The sequence below is a fragment of the Montipora capricornis genome, chromosome 8, assembly GCF_036669925.1.
Source record: "Montipora capricornis isolate CH-2021 chromosome 8, ASM3666992v2, whole genome shotgun sequence".
Classification (NCBI taxonomy): domain Eukaryota; kingdom Metazoa; phylum Cnidaria; class Anthozoa; order Scleractinia; family Acroporidae; genus Montipora; species Montipora capricornis.
Genome location: NC_090890.1, coordinates 40,062,521 through 40,080,508, shown reverse-complemented (window position 1 = coordinate 40,080,508; position 17,988 = coordinate 40,062,521). Strand labels below are relative to the sequence as shown.

The following is a 17,988-nucleotide window of genomic DNA, read 5'->3' as shown; positions in this document are numbered from 1 at the left end:
CCATAAAAATACCACAGCCTTAAGCTCAGATAAATTTCCTATCACATCAGCTCAACTCCGGGACCACACAGCGATTTTTGGCGGATGAATTCCAAATAATGTTCGACTTTCTATAATCTTCCCATCCGTTCAGCTAGATGTGTGGCTGCGGCCGTTATAGCTTGATGGCGATCGTATTACATTCTGCACTCTCATTGGCCAAGTGTTTCAAAGTGTGACAGCATTTGATGCAAAGACGTCTTTTAGTGTTTTGAATTTTGACTAAAATAGAGTGGCACTCCCGGGGTGGCACTGGCCCTTAAAATCTCGTTTTTGTATTTATAATTTTTTATTTTCTCATCAGCCAGGGCCGGCTCGTAGTAATTCACGGCAACTCAACGTTGTAATAACGAAATTACCGCAATTTTCATAATTAACTTCAAGCGTTAACGGCCAAACTGCGTTTTGGCTTCCATCAATCAAACTTCCGACGCCAAGACGACCACCGGCGGATGCCGAAATCAATTGATGCGTGATATGACCTACCAATCAGTATCTTTGGTTCGCACGGTACATTCGTATTCGAACTCGACGCCGATGGAAAGCGATGGAATCCGTACGAATATTTTTACTGCAGAATCTCTAAAAAGATATCATAATGTTATTCGAGCTGTAAACTAAACAAAAACTCCAATTCACTTTCAGGAGGCGGAGTTGATCTTCCCGGCTATGTTCGGAAATCAAAACACAGTTTGCTTAGCGCTTGAAGGTGAGATTCCGCGGACTTATGAAAATCGCAGTAATAAAACATAATAAATTAACGGAGTAAATACGACAAATCCGGGTTAGGGAACAACGTTCGGCTTGCCGGCGACGTCTGTACGAGTGCTAAGCACTTGGGCACCGACCAGTCGACGACCGTTTTCAGCACGGATGTGTGGGCGGCTGCACTGTCATTGGGAAGTCAGCGGTAACTTAGCATGCGCAATGTTTGCTCTACGAACTTATTAATTTACGGGACAATTTACCTTACGATAATAGTTGTCGACCGCTCTGAAGTTGATCTACCAGCTTTCTCTTCTTTTGCGGAAGCTTTTGTGAGACACCTTTACCTTCAGAAATCATTGTCTGGCTGATAAAAGGCCGTCCAAGTAAAAATATCAAGGCTAAAAGCTTTCTGTGGCGTGTGCGTTTTGAGGTAAGGTTATCCTAAAGGCGGTTCGACTCGCATTGTGATATTTTGTTTAAGCTTTTTATCTTGTCACATAGAACTGGACATTGTCCTTTCCCAGCGTTTGTGACTGGCCGTTTTTGAGATCAGCCAAAGAGCTTTTTTTTTCGTCTGCAGACCGAGATGAAAGAAAAATCTCGTAGGGGATTTTATGTACATGTAGATTTTTACCTGTGAAACTTCCTATTGCCCTAATAGATCTTCTTTCCTTCATGACGCAAGCCTTTTATCATTTGGTTCCTGAGCGCAAAAGTACACAGCAAATTTTCAAAGAAAACATATGCCTTTTCGTTTTGTTTCCACACGAATAGCATCGCAAATGTTGGTTTATGTCAATACTTTTTTGAAAGAGTTAACTGAAAACGACAACCACACGCCTTTCCTTCGTGCAATGAAAATCAAGTAAGCTGCTTGTTTTGACTTGGAGATAGAAGATCATCAGGAAAACACAATCTTTTGAAAGATATGGCAGCAAAATCTTCTACTGAACGAGTCAGTTATGGCTGGATTTGTGTGGAAAACTTAATTTTCTAGGAATATCGACCAAAATGCTTCTGGAATTCTTTGAGAGTACGGTCTATTGCTTGGTAATTTCAAAGCAAACATTCTTTATTGTTCTCGTGGATTTCGTTGATGCTTTAGTGCTGTTGATTTTCATTGTGTTGCCAAATGAAGATGGGAAGTCGACCTCTAGAAATTTCAATTAAGATCTCACAACAAGGGTCTGTAAAATGTCGTGATAATTTGATTTGTACTGCATTGCTAACTGCGTGTACTCTGTATGTTATCCTCTCACACTGTTCCTCCTTTCTGTGACCACTTTTTAAAAAAAGTACTAGTTTCATTGTTTCCTTAGTTTTGATAATTTACAGCACAAGTTAAGGCTCGCTTGAGCTTTCAACATTCTCATTTTTTTCCAAGGATGCTTTCATTAATGTGAAAAAGATATCTGAGATTGTTGCTTAGAGCACACATCTGATCAAGTATATTATTGTTGGTTGTAATGTTTCAGAACTTTTCTGACTCCTCTTTAAGCAAATTACAGTATTTTCATTGAAATGTTCTTTTATGTTAATTCTGTTCCTGGTACATTTGGTTCTGTGATGATCAGACAGGATGATCAGACAGGTCATTTCTCAAGTGCAGTGTTTAATTAAGTGCACACATCAGTTGTAGAGAGCAAGTGTTTCTATTCATGTCCCCAGGCACCTGATGCCTTCGAAAATTTTTCTTTTGAAGCTATAAAATAATTTTTTTCATATCTGAAATTATTTCTGTTCGTGTCTGATTTAGCATTAAACAGTCACAACAGTGCTCAGGATGTACTTTTTCTTTCATAGTGAACAAGATTATCTATCTCTGTGAAAAATACATGTAGAAAACCTAGGGTAGAGCCTGATACCGTAATAATGATTATAATAATATTATTATTGTTCTATAATCGCCCTGCTGGGAAATGAGAACAAACCATTTGCACAGTTGACTCCATAAACCCACACAATATTGCATTAAATTTTTTAATGGACAACTACACCAACACCTTGAGTGGTGTCGATAAAAGGTGTAATCCAAGCAGCAAGAATCATTCAGATGAGAATTTGGTTTAATTATAATAATGTTAATATAAATAAACCATATTAACCCCTTTGCAAAACCAGTATAACTACTGGTAACTTTCATTGCTTGCAAATGGAAAAGCAAGGTACAGTTGAGAGAGAAGAAAATTTACAGTATTGTAAGAAGAGACAAACCATCAAGGGCATCTGAACCCCTCACACTCTGAATGACAAATAGTCATGCATGTGACCGAACATCTAATGAATGTAGTAACATCAGCTGTGATCCTCACACCCTCAGGCTGCCACTGGACTCAACAACAGGGCTTCCTGTGTTTGGTGACCAATGTTTTGCACATTTGGGCAGATGCTCAACACATGTTTGACAGGCACATGTGCACTGAGTCTGCTAATCTGTGGTATCTATGGATGTGTTGTAGTGTCATGGCACACAAGTCTGGTTTTCTTGTGCATCACAATAAAATAATTTTATTATTTTCTTTTTTGGCTTCATAAAACATGTTTTTGGGGTGTTTTACATTTGGCCTATTTTGTCAACAAACTTTTCCTCTTTATGTATTCGTCAAAATTGTCCTGAATGTATTGTGTAGCTTTTAGAACCTTGTGATTGAAAATTAACTTGTTTATTTGCTTTGAGAGACAGGAAAAGTGATCGTACTGTGGTCCAAAACCGAGCAATGGAGGGGAATGGGTTCTATACTGGGTTGACATCACAGAGTTTTTTGTATTGTCATTGTTCAGGGCTCAAAATTGCAAGTCCCTGGTCGCCAATGCGACCAAAATTCAGTGCTGGCCACTAGATTTTCAGAACTGGTCACAACCTGGCAAATCATGTCTGATCACCCAGGATAAAGACAACTTCTATACAGTCAATCTTCATATGATAAAATTATTCCAAAGTGGTAGCTAGAACACAAAGTCCTCAATTTTCTTTCCCCGATAAAAAAATTTCTAAATGCAATAAGAAATTGGTTTCACGCACTGTTAATTAATAGCACAAAATGCAGTTCGATAATTTGATCACCGTGTTTACTAGGTGCTATATTGTTTCAGGGGCTTCTTCCAAAAAATGGGATCATGGGCACACTTTAAGACTATGTTCTTCTTGGAGGGAAAAGGGGGGGGGAGACCAAGACTCAACTAGACGGTTGATTGAAAATTCAAATCCATCGTCAGCTGTGAGTGCTGAAAACGTAGATTCAGTCAAATTACCGAAGGATGTATGGAACCACCAAAAAGAGAACATGTACCCTTAACATACAGTAGGATGGAGAACTTGTCACCTCAGTTAGACAGTGGACACATGCAAAATTGACTACACAAGGTGATTAATAAATGGAGATAGCTATCGGTAGAAAAGTTCTGTAAGAAATTCTGGAGGCTACTGAAACTGTACGAGCTGCTCTTTTTCTTTTATCGCGATCGGAGACTGTTACGAGCATTGTGGTTGTATATGGGCATAGGCCAAGCAATTGTGGTAAGGTGCTTATCTGCAGTGAAGGTAAGTTGTTTTCCATGCAAGCTGTAGGAGAATAAAAACTACATTTTAAAGAGGTCAAAAGCAAGGATAAAGGACCTAGGTTTCCCTTGCTATGGAAAACACGGACTTAGAACGTTCTGTGCTTCGCTCCATTTCAAATAAATGAAAGAACACCATCACCAAAGACATGAAAGCCAAAAACAACAGTTGCTTTGAGGTCTTTCTCCTGATGTTTCTTTCTTGCTATTTAATTATGACTTTTCTTGCGTGCAAAGTACATGTAACATTTAGAATTATGTTGTTATGTAACTTACCAGTATATAGGGAAAAAAGATGGTGGGCAAATTTTTCACATTAGTCACCAGCTGGCTCCTGAGCAAAAAAGTTAATTTTGAGCCCTGTTGTTCTTTGAAAACAGCAATGCAACAGTGTTGTCCTTATCAGGTGGTAACCGGTAAAAGTTACTGCTTGTAAGAGCACTTATTACCGCCTGCAAACGCTCAGCAGTCGCTTATCCTTTGCAGAACGTCCAACATTAACCAAATGTTTTACCGGTTCGAAAAGGTCCTTTACCTGTTGTGCTGAAAACTAGGGAGAACCCTGATGCAAAGTAATAGTGACGTGAACCCAGTTTTGAACCCATTCCCCTTTATTGCTCGGTTATGGATCAAAGTACATGCATGACCACTTTTCCTGTCTTTCAAAGCGAATAAAAATTGTAAATTTTCAATAAAAACTACACAATATATGTGGGACCATTTCAGCACTTTAAGCATGGCACTTTAAATAAACATGTTTTACTGTGACAGTGAAATGTTTCCCATTTGAACAGGCCTTGAAGTAGCCGACACTTTTCGTCAGCTGTTGTTACTTATTGAAACCACTGAAGCAATGTACAACCGGATTTGATAAACATTTAATGATAAAATATATTATTTGTATGATATATTTCTGAGTTCTTACATTTTCAATCTTCATTAGAGATGCTGTTTTTTTAGGATAACCTTGGTGTTTGGTTACTTTTACATTTTTTGTCTCTTTTACATGTAAATCCCTTCTTCAAGTGTCACCGTGTCACTGGCAAGCTATGCTGCTAAGTTATAGTTTTTTCTTATGTTTTGTTTTTATTTTCAGTAAGTTTTGAGATGGGACAGAGTGACACTGAAAGTACATCTTCTTCCATGAGAGGAAATCCTGGATCTCCACGTGACATTTCCGTTCTCCTAGATGATTCTTCGGCTGATATTCCTGGTTTTCAACATCCGGCACCTATATCACCTTCAGCATCAACTTCCTCAAGTGAAACCAGTGATTTAGACAATTCTGTTATTATCACAAGCCAGACTCCCAAACGCACAGATATTCCTGTTATTGACTTGACATCTCCTGATGAAGGAGATGAAGGTGCTGCGAGAACTCATGGAAGTTTTGGCGGGAACCTTCCATGGTAAGTGCAACTGGGGAAATCAAACCATTAATCTTCCAAGATGTGTAGTGTATATTTAGCAATTATTGAATGAGGTTGAGTAGGATATAAAGAATTCTGTAGGTCAAGGAGGGTGGGTGTTATCCACCAAGGCCGAAGTCCGAGGTGGATAACATCCTCCGAGATCTGCAGAATTCTTCATATTCTACGAAAGCAGAATTCAGTAATTGCTTTATTATTCATTCAAAATATTTTCTTTGTGCAAACGTCAAAACCTACTCGCAGCCATTTTTCTGCTTAACAAAACTAACACAATCTCGTCCCCAGCTTTTTTCGGTCAACGGTTCAATAATTTGCAGCGGGCTGAACTTTTGACGTCATTGGCTCAATAATCTGCAGCGGGCTGCACTTTTGACGTCATTGATTCAATATGACGAAGTTTCTTTCCAAATCTGGTGAACAGCAGCTGGTTATGGTGAATTATACGTGTGGTTTTAACCAATCAGAAACGGTGAAATATTTTGAACGAATAATAATAATTATTATTATTGTGACCCATTGTAGTGTTATTATTTTGGGAACAGGCTTGTCCAATCTAAAAAAAACTTTTGATTCTGTGTGTAACATTGATTTTGATAATACCATTGCTTAACTTTGTTTGTTTGATTCAATCTTAAATTTATTTTGACAGTGAGGATTTTGCACAGTTTGCATCCAATTATCGTTGGCGTATACATGGAAGAGATCCGCGAAGTCAACGCTTCCCTCTGCCTGACAATCGTTTAAGGTCTCGGCGCTTTCCAAGGCGGCATCTTCCATATAGCAATTTATGGGAACGTGTGCCAGCTCCTTCCAATAGGCACGACCCGTTACTGGCAGAGCTTGCTGATTTGGTCCCTAGACCTAGTCCACCCGCAGATAGCAACTCACCTATCATTATTGATGACGAGGTAAGACATTAATGGACTTCACATACTATAATCTCTACTCTTGTTTTGGCCATTACTCTAGTGATAGTCAGTATTAGTATCACCCAACAGGCTACAGGTCTAATTGTTAATTAGCAATAAGGGAATGCTTTGGATTCAACTTACACATACATGTAATGTTATCTTTGTTACTTTAAATGTCACTGGCTTTATCTATTCAATGAAGTTATTGTAGACTTGTTAACTTAAGCATAAACCTGGTGTTAATTGTGGAAATTTTCAAATCTGCCTCTAATTTTTCTCTTAGTTTTTGTTTGCTTCACTTTACAAAGAAAGTGTGATGCAAAGGCAAAAACTTACAACTTCTTACATGAAAAAACAAGGTTTTTCCCCAAATCTATGTCACAGACCACAGGGTTCAAATCTGTGGTTCTTTTAATCAGGGGTAGGGGGTTAGGGTTAACCGTAACAAAAATTAATGTTTGATTTGTGAATAATACAGATGTATAATAAAACCATAACTGCTACTTCAAGAAAAGAGGCATGCAATGTAGGCAGCTTCCTGTGATCAAGTTTCATCTCACCACTAGCTAAAGACTACATGTAGTTATTTTCAGTAGTGTGTTGTTCAACTCTAAATTTGGTTATTTTGCTTTGTAGCGATCTCCATTCACACAACATCAAGTCCCGCCAAACGATGCCCCAAGCTGGTTTTTGTCTGACAGGCAGCACCGCATGGAACGTTTCCGTCGCCGCCTCAACGCAACCAGGCAAGCAGGGAGATGTTATCTTCAGTCCGATGAAGCACTTGCATATAGATTACAACAGGTAAAAAAGACACGATCTATTTCAATGTGACCTACATGTAGCAGGGCTCAAAATTGCAACGTACAGTTATACAGTTGCATTTGGGACTGAATCTTTTTCCTTTTGTGACTAAAATATTTGGAGGAGTCACAAATTTGCAACTACTTTTCACATTTGCTATGGCATGGGTCGCACTAGGCAAATCTTTGCCGGAATTTGTTTACTTTGCGGTGGAAATCTGTCATCCCGGGCCTTTGCTTAATGCAACCCCAGGTTTTTCGATTCGGCAAAAGCTTTGCGAATCGGCAAAACATCAAATATGCCGTAGTGCTTGGGTGGGGCAGGCAGATTTTCGCCAAGTCGAGCCAAACAATGGGAATCACAGCTGTAACTGTCAACACTTGTCAGTATAACATGAAAAACGATGCGCCCAGGAAGTTCAGTTCTAGTTCGCGGTTTAAAATACGGTTAAATGAAGTTCTTGTGACTCAAAGCTACTGGTATGTTTTAGTAGTGTAGATCAAAACAACGACTCTACCCGGCGGGGAACTGACCAGGCATATGGTGATCAAGCTATCCTTTGTCGACGTCGATGTCTTTCTCTGATCATGGCCGCAGTTAAAACAGTAAAACATTCCTCTGCCCATCATTCGTATATCAAGCGAAAGACTACAAACTGCTGTAGGTTAAGCTGAATGAACAGAAGGAGAATCACCGTAATAACTATGAGCACCCCTTCCACGGGATGCATACTTGTTTCTTTTAAGACCGCGATTCATATCATGTCTTTCAAAAGCACATGGGTAAACGACGTGGTATCTAGTATCTGGTTACTGACAATTATCTCCCTAGTGCGACCCGCTGTTTCTGTCAAAAAGTTTTCCTTTCTACTTGGGGTTTCCAATTTTTGTGGCTTTTTAGCCGGCAAAGATTAAAACTTTTCCCACATGCAACCCATACCTATCTGAAAATTAAAGGGTTTAACTTACATGTAGCAGTTGAAACGTTGCTGCTAGTTTTGCTAAAATAAATAAAGAAATAACCCCAACTCCTGTCATGAATTTTGTATCAATCTGAAGATATGAGGCAGAATTGTGGTGTAATTTAGCTGCAATCTTACATGCACAGTGCCATTCCCTCATTCATTCATCAGTTTAAGGACGGTGCCTAATAATTAAAGATATTTTTGCCCCTGTGTGTGATTATGCAGGAAATGTAGATATTAACAAGTGTCATTGAAATCCAAAAAGAAAATTGGGGGTAACCACGAATTTTTCAAAGATAATTCATGAATAAAATACATAGCAATGTATGGCATGGCGTTCTTTCTCAAATTGAAGCTTAATTATTTCTCAAAAATGCATGGTTACCCCCAATTTTCTTTTTGGATACCAAGAGTACTTACTAAGATCTACTTTCTCCGGATAGTTTTAAACCCGGGCAAAAATATCCCTGTATTAGTAAGCATCACTGATAGGAAATCCGAGTATCTCGAGATGTGCAGAACGGATGTGCAATAACAATAGTAGGCACCGTCCTTAAGCGGATTTTTTAGACATAAGTATTGTAGGCTTTTTTTTTACATGTACATAAAAATTAACACTTGAATAAATTTTCGTAGCTTGTAGCAAAATTGCGACCAGTCTAGTCATGGGAAGGTCATTGGGGTGCTTGCTTGTATTTTTTCTGGGTACTGGCAAGTCGCTATCAACAAGTACATTTTTCAACTTTTTTATTGTAGTAGACAATTTTAGTGTTTTGTTTTTCCATTTCGGACCACACAATATTCTCGAGGGAATTTCCCTTTTGTTTTTTCGTAAGTTATTCTGACATGGACATATGCAAGTGCAAAGGACGACATTTGAAAGAAACTGTTCTCCATTCATGTACAAGCTAAAAGGTCTATTACAATCAGGTGTTGTTGAACATCAGTTAAATTCCTTTAAATTTTTACACGTTTTTTTGTCAGAAACGGGTTAACAAGACCTTTTGTTTTCTGAAACAATAGTTTTCAAAAGTTCATTCTTTTCTTCAAGGCTGAATATACTCGTGATGTAGAGGAGCATAGTGCTGCAGATGTTCGTCAACCAGCTGCAGCAAGAGTAGGACCTTTGCATGCCGTACCACATATGATGGTAAGATGCATGTTGCTTTTTTGCAGCCATGCTATAGCAAGTAAAATGCTGGAAAGCTTATGTGTTTTTTTGTTAAAATTCCCTTTATACATGAATTGATTGTGTAATTGGTGGAAAATTGATAGTATTAACCTGATTAATCATTATTTTGACTTTATCACATCTTCATCAGTTGAGTGTTTGATTTCCTTATCCATCAGATGATTGTAAACAATGTGATGTTTTTAGTGGGCCTTAAACAGTTGGCAGGTACTGGCCCCCATCCCTGTAAAGTGTCGGACTTAGTTCCTTGATGGAAAGTCAGGTTATGCCTGCAGAGCAGGAAACTAATCTTTTTGATACTCAATAATATTATTTACACCAGAAGAAAGCAAATTCAGTACCGTTATGATTTCCAAGTTTAAAACTTTCATTTATTACAAAGAAGTTCAATTGTTGGCTATTGCTCTGACGCTGTGATTGGTTGTTTTGGGACAGTGTACAGCAATTTTTGGCTTATTTTGAGCCCAGAAAATTTGGAGAATCATTAAGTTTTGATTGATGTTGAATTGTCTGTTTTTTTTTCACGCAGCACCAGCCTCTACAGTTGCAGGCACGACGTACTGGTAGGCGTCCATTCCATACAAGTCAAGCTGTGGCTTCAGATCTTTTTCTGCCTTTTGTGTAAGTATAGTACTGTTTCAAATTTAACAAGTGTGAGGATTTCCAAACATGAGAAAACATTTCAAACCACAAGGCCACAGGCCAAGAGTTTCCTGAGTGCTTGGAATCTGAAACCTGAAGCAAGCATTTTTGATATTACATGTAGTTGTTCACTAACAATTGCATGGAGCTGTATGACGGTGGGTGCCTGGGAAGTCCAGGGACCTCCACTGTGCTCATTCAGCCCCTGGCCCCTGGCCCCTGGGATCATCTCTTGCTCTTTCACACAAGGAGAAAGTTTTTGATGGAAAATTGCCATAAATTATTTTGAAGGAACTCTCAGTACATAAACGGTAAAATCCGTCTTTATGTGTGGCATTTCAAGTTTTGTTGGCGAACGAACATTACATATAATCTATCAATCAATCAATCCAATTTTCATCCTGATCCGGTATTATCCCCTTAAAAGGGGGTGACCAGATTTACCCCACTTTGCCAGCAATCTTTCTAACTCCCCCTCTCCATTTCGCTCGATTCATGGCGTCCTTTTTCTCCAAACCAACGCTCTTGCTTTCCTTCTCCACATTCGTTTTCCACGTCTTCTAAATTATCGGCAAAAAACGTTCATTGATTCCTGCGAGAATATTTTCCAAATGAGCATGGCAAACAGGATGATGAGAGCTGTCAACCTATCACAGGGGTTCCAAAACACAATATGAAACCATTGCAGTCTCTCTTTTCGCTCTAACAAACGCCTGTGGTATTTGCGACTCACAGTTTCAGCCATTTTGAAGTGTTTGTTCATTTCAACAATTTAGAGCAGAAGAGAGACTGCTCGCAGTCTAGGATAGAAAGGGCTTTAGAGGACAAGCACAGAAGCACATCACAGATGCCAGAGAATCTTTGGAAATAAGTTGAGAAATGATGCGAAACATGCATAGTTTAATTGGCCCACACATGTTAAAACTTGGTTCTCTCGCATGACAAACAAAACAAGAAACTCGTTAACGAAAGACGATGAAGTTTTGCAAAGCATTTTGATTAGCCAAGTGTGTAACAATTATAAAAGAATCCTTTCCAACCAGCAATTGCTTTTGATGAATGCAAGAGACAATTTCTGCTTGCAAACACAATAAAAATTATATTATTCCAGGCTACTAAGCCGTCGAATGTTCGTAAGATTTAGAGATGTCTTTTGAGCTTTCTGCTTTTGGTAACTGAAAATTTCAAGTCGCTATTTCAAAATTGTGCTAGTGAGTATCTTCACCATTTAGAGTTGGACAAATCCTTTTTCATTTCAGCTGGAATTGCTTACATATGCATTTTAAGTCTTTTGTCGCCAAATCAAAAACCAACCTGTCCCACTGCGTTTGTTGTACCGAATTGTATAATTACGCTAATTCTGAATGAATTATTTAGCTGGAATTTTGACCCATGTATAAGTCAAGGGCGATTTTTGGAGCTTATTTTGAGGTCATAATAGGGTTACTTATACACTGGTAAATACGACAAAATATGGTAAATATGGCAAATTGCATTTGGCCTCGGGTCGTATGCATGAGATCAGTCAATCTCAAATCTGACTCTGAGGGTTCTCTGGGTACTCCGGTTTTCCTCCCTCATCAAAATCAACTCGCAGCCAATTACATTCAGCTGTGGGCGGATACCTGAATTAGGGAGAACCTGTGGTATCCTTCCCTTTCATTGCATTAAATTAATAAAGTTTCTATTATTACTGGTTTTTGTGAGGGAATAAAAAAAACACCCCTGTATGTTTTGGGGACTTAAATGACTGTGCTGTCAAAATCAATGTCAGCCGTAAATATGCTTCGTTTCAAGTGCAAATTTCAAAATGTGATTTAAAGAAAGTTGTTTATTTTCATGTTCTGGTCATACTGGTATGTAGTTTTAACTTCATTGTGCTTCATTTTGGTTGGGAGTCAGGGTGATTTAGCAGTTATGAACCTCACCTCCCACCTCTGTGACCCGGTTTCAACCCTGGCCTCGGGTCGTATGTATGAGATCAGTCAATCTCAAATCTGACTCTGAGGGTTCACAGGGTATTCCGGTTTTCCTCCCTCATCAAAATCGACTCGTGGTCAATTACATTCAGCTGAGATAGGGAGAACCTCTGGTATCCTTCCCATTCATTGCATTAAATTAATAAAGTTTCTATTATTACTGGTTTTTGTGAGGGAATAAAAATGTGATACCCAGTTGAGAACCCTTGGAGCAAGGTTAAGTTCTTACACAAGCTCACTTCCCTCCCCTGTAAGATTTAACCCTGTGCCATACTGCTGGGGCTTTCTTCACTAGGCCTTTCCAGGACAAGAGGCTCAACAGTTTTGTTTTATTATTGTTGTTGTTGTTGTTGATTTTAGGTCAGTAGTTTCTATTCCTCCTCCCCCTCTTCATCACTATGGTGACTCCAACCAAGGTCTTTCGGCTGAAGGAGAGGATTATGAGGTAAACAACTGATATAGGGTAATGATAGCAATAATTCAGAGCTATGTATTTTCTCGATGAAATGTCATGATTGGCCATCAGTTTTGGCCTGGCTCCCACCGATGTCCTTTACCTTGGAGATAGAGCATAAGAACAGGTTATCAGAAGGCGATATGTCTGACACTATCTTCTTTGGGAGCACTGATTTTTCACAGTGTGCCAGAGTCATCATTGATAAATACCCATATGGATCATGTGAACTTATGTTTTTTTTACTTGAGAAGTGCGAGAAGCACTCATCCGTGGCTCTTGCTTCTCTAGGCTCTTTTCTTGTGTTCTTAGAAAAGCCCACATGTATATAAAGCCGGTGATACACGGTTCAACATTTGTTGATCAACAAATGTTGAACAGTGTGTCGTGTCATGTTGAATGTTGGAATATGCAAATCAACAAGTTGAACGTTGTTGAAAGATGTTGAACGAAAATAGAGACCAGCTCTATTCCGTTCAACACGTCTGTGCAACATGGTTCAACAGTTGTTGAGCAACAAATGTTGCAGCATGTTGAACCGTGTGTCATCGGCTTAAGTCAACGATGCACTTGGCATGTTTTTTCAAAGCCAGGTGCTTTAGGACGCGTCCAGTTGGCGAGTAAAATCGTCTGGCGTTAGTTAGAGTTTCACTCCCAGGGGTCAATGGGTTAATAATAAACTATATGGTTTTTTAGAACTTCCCTAATGTCTTCCTTTCAGGCCCTGTGGAATCTTAGTGAGCGAATAGGATTAGCTAAGGCACGCGGACTGAGCAAAGAAGGTAAGAAGTCATGTTTTTACAGTATGAAGGGCAGTGTTGATCACATATTTTATAATTATCAAATGTATTTTTGTAATGAATCACTTTTGTGATTACAGTAAACTGCATAATTATTGGCAAGTTGTGTTTTTGACAGGAATTTTAAATAGTGCTTTCAGGACAAAAATGAAAAGTGCTGATATGAATGTGGCTGTAACTTTTTACCTCTGTGAATAGCATTGCAAACAGGGTGCATCGAAATGAAGAAACATGAGGGATTTAACATTAATATTATTTTATTTGTGGTCGAGATTTTTTATGTACTTTGCTTGACTTATTTACGAACAAATGATGTACAAACAAGACCATAGTAGCCCACAATTAGCATAGCTATTCTAGGGAGCCCACTTAGACTATGACACCATTACTGGCTCTCACAACAAAATAAACAAAAAGACACTTGGCAAGCGACAATAATTGCATGTATACAAACAAACGCCGCGTACATAAGAGAGAAAAGGGTTCTAGAATGATTTAAGATGTTTTAGGGAAGTTGTTAAAGAAAAGCCATGTACTTTGAAAGATCAGTGTAGTGCATATCAACATTCATCTCCTCAATACGAGCATCAAGAGTTTCACGCTTCCGGTTGAAACGCAGCGCATCATGGGATAAATGAATGAAGGGGTAGTTTCTAAAGAAACTGTGGTGCTGCGTCGGTGGGGAAGTAGTATACAAAAATTTGGTTTATCAACGGAGTTGATAATGTAAATTGACCACCGTACAGAGATTCTAAAAGCTGACGTTTCGAGCGTTAGCCCTTCGTCAGAGCGAATCGGATTCGCTCTGACGAAGGGCTAACGCTCGAAACGTCAGCTTTTAGAATCTCTGTACGGTGGTCAATTTACATTATCAACTCCGTTGATAAACCAAATTTTTGCATCATGGGATAAGCTGTCCAGAAAAGTGAGCACCATTTCCTGAATGCCAGCCATACTGAATATCTCCTTTTTCAGATCGCGTCTCTTTACCCCCGATTCATACTACATTTTTCCACTGAAATTCCTCCTTTAGCCGTTGCATATTGGTCATTAATCCTATAAACTGGTTAGTAAATCCATTTTATGGCTATTAGTGTCTTTATCTCGAAAATATTGCAGTAAAACCTGATGAGTTTTGAGGGCTGCGAGGCGTGTTGCTCGCTAAATGTTTCACGTCTGTAATCATTCTGTTTTGATTTCTTCTCTACACTCTACTCTCTAAACGTGCGATTGTGAGCCACCATTTCGATGTGTTTCCATCTCCCGCGGAGAAAAGGATAGCGAACAAAGAAAACGATGGATGGAGAACATCAACAGGAAAATAAGGAAGGAAAAAGTCTGGACACGAAAGAATTTAATAATCTTAGATATTTGAAATTAGGGACCTTGCTTATGCACTTGACACAGATCCGTTATCAGGTGAATACAATTTTTAGCAAGAATTCTTGTTTGTGTCCCATTAAAACATGCATGAAGGCAGTGCAGGTTTGTTTTGCCCATTTAGTCAGCCTTTTCCCGCTGTTGGAAAGCAAATAAGTACACAAATCCGATTGCCGAAATCCTATACCTAGAGAAGAAATCAAAACAGAATGATTACAGACGTGAAACATTTAGCGAGCAACACGCCTCGCAGCCTCAAAACTCATCAGGTTTTACTGCAATATTTTCGCGATAAAGACACTAATAGGCATAAAATGGATTTACTCACCAGTTTATAGGATTACTGACCAATATGCAACGGCTAAAGGAGGAATTTCGGTGGAAAAATGCAGTATGAATCGGGGGTAACGAGACGCGATCTGAAACAGGAGATATTCAGTATGGCTGGCATTCAAGAATTGGTGCTCACTTTTCTGGACAGCCTATCCCATGATGCGCTGCGTTTCAACCGGAAGCGCGAAACTCTTGATGCTCGTATTGAAAGAAGCTTTGGAAGCAACCCGTTCAGTAATAATTATTTACGTTTGCTTTCCTAAGCTGGCGAAGTTCAGAGACGGTAACATTCCATATTTTTGTACCAATTTTTTAATTTATTTACTGTTGTGCTGTTTCAGTGATTGACAACATTCCAAGCTTCCGTTACAGTGCAAGTTCTAGAGATTTTCGAATGGAAACTGTGTAGTGTGCATGAGTGATTACATCAACCGCGAAAAGCTGAGGCGGTTACCCTGCAACCATGACTTCCATGCAAAATGCATTGATCGCTGGCTAAAGGTTAGAATTTCAAATAAGCTCACAACCATAGACTGTATTCATAAATGGCGGCCAACAAGTTATTCCTTTGTTCTTTTGGTACAATAAGACCAACTAGCCACGTTTGCATTGACAAAATTCAAAAGAAATGTTGCGTTAGAGCGAGGCTTTTTGGTTCATTAGCACAAAGACCAAGGAATAATTTATTGACCGTCGTTTTTGAATACGATCTGTTTCTGTCAAGTTGTTCAAACCAGGTTTTAAGCAGTGATCCTGGGTCAAGTTCGGTCAAAATCTTGAGGTTTCCCACTCCCTGTTCAACCAGTGGTGTGTTAAACAGAACAAAAGAGAGTATTGGCGTGAAAATGGTAGTCAATTCTTTGAGAAGTAATCAAGGAAACCAACAAAGCCGCAGGTTTTTATTTTCTTTTCAAGGACAACAGAATGGCTGGAAAGTATAGCAGCCTCTTAGGGAACAATTTGATTGGGTCACTGCTATGAAAATATATAAAAAAGAATTTTAGGTAATTCTGTAATATCTAAGCAATGATCCTCAGAAAATTCGAGATTCAGAAAGAATTTGAGATCAATAGCGCCCTGGGCACCCAAAAATTATCAGTTTTTAATGGCTAATTACTGGGTCGTTATCAAAGCTGAGTCTTAAAATTGGAGGGTGAACAAAGTTTAACATGTCAATTTCTAAATAATATGATTGATGCCTTTTGTGAGCCAACTCGTATGACGTCAGTGAATAGTCCCTTCCCATAAGGACTGGGAACATTCATTGTGTAAGACGAAAGGAAATGTCGTGTGAAGTTTCGATGGATAGTAGACTAAATCATACTGTTTGTCCATTTTTTTATAGAATAATCGGACATGTCCAGTGTGTAGAGAGGTGGTTATGGAGTCTTGATTACATCCCATGTATTGGACAAGCTATTTGCAAGTCTGAAAGTTAATTCCTTATTTACCGGCAAGAGTGTTAAGTGTACTCACAAAATTTATGTCAGTACCGCGTTGCATCCGAAATTTGTTTAGTGCTTTTGATTTCATTATCCTGGAAAAGGAAAACCCAAACACGGCTATATTACTTTGTAAAGGACTCTATGTTGAAAATTGATTTATTTTCTGGGCACGAGTATCATCAAAAAACCCTTGTCAGTTTTATCTCTTTCACTGTTTGGCGTTAATGAAATGATCAATAACCTTATCCGTGAAGTATTGTTGCTTTCATTATGGAGTCGTTTAAGAAATCTGTTTTACTGAACCAATGTCTTTTTAGTTACCCCTAAGATTTAAAACTCTCTTCTGTTTACCCTATCGTCACTCTTGGCAGTAGTTTTTCACAGCAAAGAGTAGTGAAAAATCGTGTTTATTTTGGTGATATTGTGGCCCACAGAACTCTTTATTTTTCAAAAGAATCCTAAACTTTGCCCCTAAAGGTTGCCAGTTCCCAGTTGTCTTTTTTCATCGTTGAAGAGTTACAATATTATTGTTTCTTTTCTCTCTCCTTGTGACATAGCTTTTTTATTGAGCTTGTGTTGTACAGCTGAAATTGTTTCCGTATCACACCAAGAGCTTTAAAATTTGCATTGAACCTTCATATATCATGGCATGTATTCTTTGCCTCAAAGCTGTGGAAAAGTTCAACCATTTGCCTGCAGTAACGTGGGATTTTAAACCTACATTACAATTGTAAGTCTAAGTTTGAAATTCCAAACACCGCCTGTACATAGCCCTAGCTGATTAAATACGTGATTTAAGGAAAAAAATTGTACATACTATTTAAAGACCTGAAATGTATTAATGAGACAGTTGCATTTATCATAGACAAAGGCATTATTAGACATTAAACACGTTTATACAAAGTTCAAATGACGTTTTCCTTTGCTATGGGTTGGATAATCGCTTTTGCTCAGCCTCGGTGTCATATTGTCTTTTTTTTCTCTCGTATTCAACTTGCTTGACGCCAACGGAGCAAGCGTATTTGTAGGAACCAAGGGCTCCACGGAGATCTTATCCATTCCTGGCAGCGTTAAAATTGGGGCCTCCTTTCTAGTTTAGTGTTCCCTTAATTTCGCGCGTTGAGTTAAAAAAAACTCGAAGAAGACAAGCCTGCCTGTTCCACGCTTTCGAATAGAGGGAAGAGCGAAATTTCAAGGAAATCACGATGTGAGACTGATCTTCGGTGTGGGAGAGCGCTTTTGCTCTTCCTACTCTCCTCCTTTGCTTTCGATTTTTTTCTCTCGACCGCTCTGTCTGATAGCCTAGAATAGACTAGATTGTCTTCAACAAGGTGTGGTAGAAGACAAGT

At 38.8% G+C, this 17,988-nt stretch overlaps 1 pseudogene; it reads left to right on the top strand.

The window, feature by feature from the left end:
• Positions 1-979: 979 nt before the first annotated feature.
• Positions 980-17,549, top strand: LOC138059906 (E3 ubiquitin-protein ligase RNF38-like; annotated as a pseudogene).
• The last annotated feature ends 439 nt before the right edge of the window (positions 17,550-17,988 follow it).